At 59.5% G+C, this 7,247-nt stretch overlaps 3 long non-coding RNA genes across 3 annotated transcripts in view; 1 reads left to right on the top strand and 2 right to left on the bottom strand.

Annotated features, from left to right (window-relative positions):
- Positions 1-459: 459 nt before the first annotated feature.
- Positions 460-3,735, bottom strand: LOC112657456 (uncharacterized). Its single transcript, XR_003135030.3, has 4 exons — positions 3,606-3,735; positions 3,030-3,350; positions 1,229-2,745; positions 460-766 (listed from the first exon to the last, which is right to left on the bottom strand). It is a non-coding gene; the product is annotated as an uncharacterized LOC112657456 (long non-coding RNA).
- A 363-nt stretch (positions 3,736-4,098) lies between these two features.
- The window catches only part of LOC112657458 (uncharacterized), a 32,595-nt gene continuing 29,446 nt past the window's right edge, over positions 4,099-7,247 (bottom strand). Inside the window, exons 2-3 of the long non-coding RNA XR_007412594.1 lie at positions 5,631-5,904; positions 4,099-4,712 (exon numbers count right to left, since the gene is read on the bottom strand). This is a non-coding gene — a long non-coding RNA (uncharacterized LOC112657458). The remainder of the gene's footprint in view (positions 4,713-5,630; positions 5,905-7,247) is intronic.
- Positions 4,942-7,247, top strand: part of LOC112657457 (uncharacterized) — a 38,232-nt gene continuing 35,926 nt past the window's right edge. Inside the window, exon 1 of the long non-coding RNA XR_003135031.3 lies at positions 4,942-6,136. This is a non-coding gene — a long non-coding RNA (uncharacterized LOC112657457). The remainder of the gene's footprint in view (positions 6,137-7,247) is intronic.

Raw genomic sequence — 7,247 nt, 5'->3', positions numbered from 1 at the left:
TCCTGCCTGTAGCCTCATGGTCACAAGACCGCTGCTCCACCTCCAGCATCACATCCGTGCTCCAGGCAGGAGGAAGGCGCAGGACAGAAGACATTAGGGGGTGAGAGAGGGAAGGAAGCCTGGCACCGAGTCTTCCCCCAGCGTCCCCGTACTTTCTGGGACGCCAGGCGGTGCGCGGCCCCGTCCCAGTCCCCGGGACACCAAGACGCCTCGGCGCGGAGGAGGCCGGTGGCTGCCTCGATCCGGGAAGGCCCGTGGAAGTAGTGGGGTCTGTCCGGTGGGTCAGACGGACGTCCTGCGCAATCGCTGTTATTTTTAAGGCGAACACTCCCTTCCTCTTCCTTTTAAGCCACTCCTCTCAGCACACAGGGGCCCCGGTCCGTGGCCGCCCTGCCCGCCCTGCCCGCCCCGCCGCGCCGCCTCCGCTCCGTAATTAACGCGGAGCCCGAGATGCCGGGAGGCTGCTGATTAGTTTTTTTATTAAAATAATGGGGCCTTCCAGGCAATCAGGGAGAATTGCGTGAAACTCAGCAGTTTCGCCGCTTATTTATGGCAACATCGAGCAGTGGACAGTCTCATTACCGTCTGTAAATACCCAGGGTCGTGTCCTTGGTGGTGAAATGCGGCCTTCCCGGCCGAGGGGGCGTGGCTCGCGACTCCCGGGGACCATAAACCCCCTGGAAGCAATTACCCCGGGCTTTAGAGGGGCTCCGACAATCTCGACAATCTCGTTTGGCGCTGCTGGAGCCTCTCGCGGGCCGTAGGCCTGGGGGACGGACGTGCAGAGCGTGGTCGGGGCCGACCAGGGACCGGGCACCGGGTGTGCAACTGGTCACGGGCCCCGTGGGGCTCTCGGGAGCCAGCACCAGGTGTAGGCGTCTGTGAACTGGGGCCCCACCTGGTGGACCCCTCCCCGCCGGCCCCGGAGGAAGCCCCAGGTGCAGCGGACACCTGAAGGGGACACGGTGCGCCTGGCGGTGATGGCGTGGAGCGGGCGCAGCCTGGTGGATGGCGGGCGCGGGGGCCCACGCGGCATCCCTCCACCCCGCCCCCTTGGCTCTGGGTGTGCCACTCTCAGGTGTCACTGCCCACTTGGCCTAAGCCAGGAGCTGTTTCTCAAAGTGAGGGTGGGTACCTGCTGCGGGGGTCCTGCCTCTGGGGCCTCTGGTGGCAGCCCGCGGGGAATTCCTGTGCCCCCCCCCCCCCCCCCCCCCCGCTTTACGCTTACATCTCCAATCGTCCCTGCTCGTCAGGGACCGTCCTTGGGGTCTGCTTTGGCTCTGTCCCGCCCGGAGCTGGGGGCCCTCCCCACCCACCAAGGTCCCTGAGCCTGTGGCCTCTTTCTGAGCAGCTGGAGGACGAGGACGGATGTCCTGGCCCGTCCCAGGCCATCAGACCCTCACACACACAGCTCCGCTGGGAGGTCGCACGCCCCCGTGGGCTTCTCCTCCATCCTCTGGCAGGCCAGGCACCACGTCCTACAGTGTGAGGTCCCCATGTGGCCCGGGGTACCGTGGAACAGTCCAGACTTCTGGGGGCCACCCTGTGGTACGTGCCTGAGACGGGAGCGTCTGTGCAAACCTGCGTGCACAGGGGCCGAATCCAGCCCTGGGTGACGGATGCCGCGTCCGTCTCTGACCCACCAGCCGTGCTCGGGCAGCAAGTGCGTTCCTCGCGTCTGGGGCCTGCGGCCTCTCTGTCTATAAATTCCTCAGGAACGTGGCGGGGCTTTGGGGCCAGCAGCAGGCGGCAGTGCGGGGTCCCCACTGTGCTCCTCTTCGGCCCAGGGTCAGGAGCCAACTGTTCCGCTAGGTGCTATCCCAGAGGCGCCCAGAGGAGCCGGAGAAAGACCGGGGAGGGTTAGGGGAGCACCCCGGATGCACCCGAGGGGGCACAGGTCAGAGCCCATTTATCCCCAGGTCGCCTGAGCTCCGTCTCTGATTTGGGGGCCGCAGCGGCATTCAACGCCCCTTCTAAGTCCCGGGGGCCCGTTCTTCGTGGATGGCTGTCCTGGCTCGCGTGACGGGCCCCCGAGTCTGAGCGCCTCAAAAGCGGACACTAACTGGAAAGAGTCACCCTGCCCCGGCGTCTTCCAGAGCGAAGACGTTTTGCAATGCGATCTCAGCAGATGCCCGGGGTTCAGTCTCTAAACCAGGAATCAGGGGGTGGGGTGTGTGTTTTCTTTCCTCGAAGCCCCAGTTCTGACAGCGGCCACCCGGCAACTGGAATCATCGGGGCCCATACGGCCCCCGCCGCCAGGGTCTGCTCAGCACCCCCACCCCGGGGGTCCACGCCGGCCTCCTGCTGGCCGCCCCCGCCGAGGGGATGGCTCGGCTGCCTCAGGGCCACCGCGCAGGGCCGGACCGTCGCCCCTGAGCGCCCGTGCGGTTGGAGAGGGACTTGGCGGGAGACCAGGTATCTCGCAGAATCAAGGGGAGCTTGGAGAACCAGGCTTGGAAAAGGAGCAGGAACCTAGAAGTTTAGGTGGTTTTGTTTTCTTGAACCACACGTCTGAAGTCTGAGCCGAGGAGCGGCCGGGCCGTGGGCACCGCATCAGGCCCCGGCTCGGGAACCGCCCGTGGTCCACTGGCGAGCCTGGAGCGGCCGGGCCCTGCGTCTCTCCCGCGCCCTGCCTCGACCTTCCCCGCGGCTCCTCCGGGGCGGGTGTGCGTGTCGACTTCTCCGTTTCACGCTCCCTGTGGCCTGTTGGCCAAGGTGGCTCGTCGTCCAGCACCTGTGCCCCACCTAGCAAGTGTTCATGTAACAGAGTGATAGCAGGGGTTCCTCCCCGACAGGTAGGAGCCCAGTGGCCAGGGTCGGGACACCCCGGAGGAGGAGGAGGCCCCCCGTGGCCGTCGATGCCCCTCACCCAAGGGCCTTGCTGATTATGCCAGGGCCCCCGTGCCTGCTGAGTGCCATCCACAGCCCCCCGGAGTGCCAGGCCCCGGCGCTTCTGACGTCATCTCCCACCAGGGTCCTGCCGGCTGTCCCAGGCCTCAGGCCGGCCTCCCCCAGCCTTCCCTGCTCACCCTTCCTGCCAGGCTCACGCAGCTCCCGGCTGGCCCTGGAGTTGAGAGCGGGTGTCTCAGTCCCTGCGACCGACACTGAGAGTGAGAGGTGCTTCCAATAACTGGTACGTGGGGGCCCCAGACGTGCCTGGGACAGCCCCGGGCAGGCTGGGGGGGATGGTCACTCTCCCTTCACCCACCACGCGGCAGGGGGCATTAGCTGTTTTCTGGGTGCTGTGGACGGAGAAGGCTGTAGCCTCCATCGGCCTCCCTTCCTTGGAGCCCAGGGCAGGTCGCTCTCAGGCCTGGGGCGTTGAGCATCCTCCCGTGAGATGACGGTAGCTGGTGGCAGCCTGGTGTTAGTGGTGCCCCAGAGCCAGAGCCGTGTCCTGATTGGACATGCTTGATCCCAGCGGGAAGTGCAAGGGTGGGGCTGGGTCTCGGGGGGGCATCTCAGCATCCAGGACACCAGCAGGCTCTGCCGTCTCCCTGCCACGGTCCCCCCACCAGACCCCCGGGGCCTCTTGGTCCCTGGGGCCTCCCCACGCATGGCCGTCTGCCTCCACTGTGTTCCCAGGAGTGGGGGAGCCTCAGCACCTGCTTCACGCTGACATTCCTGGGTCCTTATGACCAGCGCCCAGGGCTGCCCGGTGCAGGGGGCCCCCAGCGCCTGGCTCGACGGAAACAGATCCTCGGTTGCCAAGAAACTGCGGACAATGTGGATGGAGCTCCGGGGATTCCAGAACCCTGCTCACGGCGCCCTGGCAACTTTGTCCCCGTCTCCCAGGGGGCAGGGAACTCCTGTCTGTTGAGGGACAGGGAGCTCCAGGGTCGAGGAGGGCAGCCAGCTGCCCCGGGTGGCACGGTGGCCTGGGGAGGACCGGGGAGGCCTGGGGAGGACCGGGGAGGCCTGGGGAGGGAGCCGGCTGGGGAACCTCGGCCAGGATGAGACGCCTGCCTTCCCGGCCCCAGCCTGGAAGGCTCGTCCAGGGTCATCTGACTGCCACGGGCCTGGTCCAGGGCTGTCCTGCCGGAGGGCCGGGCCTTTGCCCTGACTTCACGGCTGCATGGCTGCTCCACAGAGGTCACACCGTGTCTCTGGGCTGCCCCTGGCTGTGCCTACCCGGGGACCAGGCAATGTCTCTGGGCAGGGTTGTGAACCTTGCACCGGGAAGCGTGGGTCTGCGGGTGGCGTGCACGGGGCGGCAGGTGGCTCCACCTCCACTCGCCCTTGTCCGGGGTTCGTGGCCTTGGTGAGCTGCACCCCCGGGGACCAGAGGACAGAGCACCGGGCTCTGTGACACCTGGGACGTGGCTGGAGAAACGTCAGGTTCGGGTCCCCCTGCTTTGGGTCTTTGTTTCCGATGCCTCCTTTATGTTTTAACCGCATTGGTGCTCCCTCAAGAACTTTGCAGCTCGAGTGTTCCCGGAGCCTGCGTCTCCAGCCTCGCTCTCCCGAGCCTGTCACAGAATGTCAGGGCCACCGGAGGGGAAATTACAAGCTGCTCAGCCTGCCGCCGAAGCCTTGTCCCCAACTGTTCTCTTTATTCCCGGCGTTGGTGACAGCCCCCGGGGAGGGCTCCTGTTCCAGCTGGGAATCACAGCCCCCAGGTCGTGCTCTGGCATCGAGGTGTGCGCCAGCTTCGCGATGATGAGTCAGAATAAATTAGCATGCTAACGAAGGAGACCATGCCCAGGAACCATCTGGAACAAGGCAAGTTGTCATCAGAAGAGCCAAGTTGGTTCCAAAGCTGTACTTACTGCTTCAGACTCATCGCTCTCCCCCTCCCACAACCTGAGGGTTGGGGTTCATGCCAGCCCAGCCATGGCGGCGTTCCTACAGACCAAGAGAGGGCATGGGTGGTCTCTCACTGTCAAGGGCACAGTCGCTCCAAGGGGGGTGTGGGCCCAGAGGGGGCGGGGGCAGAGGGGTGGGCCTGCCTCCCCTTGGGCTGGCTGAGAGGGAGGGGGGTGGCCACCCGGGCAGGGGAGGAGAGGGACCTCAGCCCCCAGACCCAAATGCTCGTGGGCACACACACACAACTCAGACACACACACTCTTTCACATACACACATGCACACTCACACATACATGTACACATGTGCACACACTCACATGTGCACACACTCTCACATTGCACATATGCATACACTCACATGTGCACACTCACATTGCACACCCATGTACATGCTCACATGTGCACACATGCTCACATTGCACATATATGCATGTAAGCTCTCACATATGCACACACACTCCCACATGTGTATATATAAATGTGCACACTCACACATGCACAATACTCTCACGTGTATATACACACACATGTGCACACACATGTATCATCTCACACTTGCATATACACACGCACACTTTCACATGTGCACACGCATGCACATTTTCACATATGGATGTACATACACTCTCAGTGCTCATACACTCACACGTTCACAAATGCACACTCTCACATGTGCTTACACACATATGCACACTTTCATACATGCGCACACACATGTCACTCTCACATGTGCACACACGTATCTCTCACACATTGTCTGCCTCTCTCTCACACACTTTTGATGCAAGCCGGGTATGTTGTGCTTAAACATGGAGTGACTCACAGCCAGATGGAGCAGCTGCTGGAGTGCTGGGGATATCGCGGAATTACTCAGGAATCTGTATTTTTTAAATATCCAGCTCCTGGCCCTGTGTCAGTATGTAAGAGAAGCCCATTTTGGATCCTGGCTGCACACTCCCTTTGTGATCTCGGCCATGTCTCCCAGTTTCTTCCAGCTTCAGTGTCCCATTTGACTGGGGCTGACAGCAGTACGTGTGCCTCCAGAGCCGTGACAGGGCTCAACACCGTGATGTAGGAAAGCTTGTGATGGTCAGGACCTTTGGGAAGTAGGTACAAAGGTCATTATGTTACTTCCTGCACCAGAGTCATCCTTGCGGGGAGTGGCCCATGTTCAGGGAGGAGGCCCGATGAGCTGTTGAAGGGGAGGGGACTGGAGAGAGAGACAGGGATGGGAGGGACAGAAGGACGTGTGGCTTAGCTGGAAGAGGCCTGGTGGGAAGGAAGCAGAAGCTCTGCCTGACCCAGGGAAGGGGCTTGGTGGATCCTGAGGTAAGATTAGTAAGGCGTTCAACTTTCTGAGGTGCAAACTCTTTCCACCTCCTCAGACCTTAGCGGACTCGGCTGTCACACATGGGCTCTGGGAAGAGCATTTGGAAAAACAAGGAAAAGGTTGTAGTTCTGCATTGGGCTTGCCTTGATGTGGGGAGAACAGTATTGGGAGCTGCAGAAAGACTGGAGTTGGGGGACTTGGGACAGAGGGAGCAGGAGGGTGTAGCCCCACCAGGGATTTGCAGAATGGTGAGAGGCACCCAGCTGATTTCTTTTTTTTTTAAAGATTATATTTATTTATTTATTTATTTATTTGAGAGAGTGTGAGTGAGCACAAACAGGGGGAGGGGCAGAGGGAGAGAGACAGAATCTCAAGCAGACTCCGTGCCGAGCATAGAGTCCAATGCAGGGCTTAATCCCAAGACCCTGAGATCATGACTTGAGCTGAAACCAAGAATCAGATGCTTAACCAACTGAGCTACTCAGGTGCCCCACCCATCTGGCTTCTAATGGGGCATGGAGCTCGCACAGGGCCTTAGGCTAACAAAATTGCAATCGTCTGACTTCATTATCATCAGCATTCTTGTTATATTCTCACCACATTGCAATTGTAGGTGTGGATATTTATTCTTGACTGCTTTAATACAGGCATTTATGTTGGTGAAAAAACATTTGAGTTTCAGAACATGCTAATCGCCTCTTAGGCAAATCTGAGGAAAGCCTGGCATTTGGGTCAAGTTTCTGCAAGTATTCAGCTATCAGCCCTCAAAAGAATTAAACAAAGCATGATTTATATAACTTGGGTCCTGGGGTTAACAGTTTTAGGACTTCGCATTTACATTTTAGCTATTAATTTACTATGGTATTTCTTATGGTTTTTACTTTATAGATTTTGATGATAAGTTATTTGCTGCTTAAAGATTAATCACTGTTATGCTTTCATTGGGTCTTGAATTGTTCCTCAGATCAAATTACTGTTTGTCTTTTTTAGCCTTACCTGATATTCATTTTACTGATCCTATTTCTTGTTTATGTAACATTTCTTTGCTATCCTTTCCCTTTTAACATTCAAGTATTTTATTTTAGGTGTACCTTGGGCAAAGAGTGCATA

Source organism: Canis lupus, chromosome 8, assembly GCF_003254725.2.
Source record: "Canis lupus dingo isolate Sandy chromosome 8, ASM325472v2, whole genome shotgun sequence".
NCBI classification, from domain to species: domain Eukaryota; kingdom Metazoa; phylum Chordata; class Mammalia; order Carnivora; family Canidae; genus Canis; species Canis lupus.
This window is presented reverse-complemented; position numbering and strand designations above follow the sequence as displayed.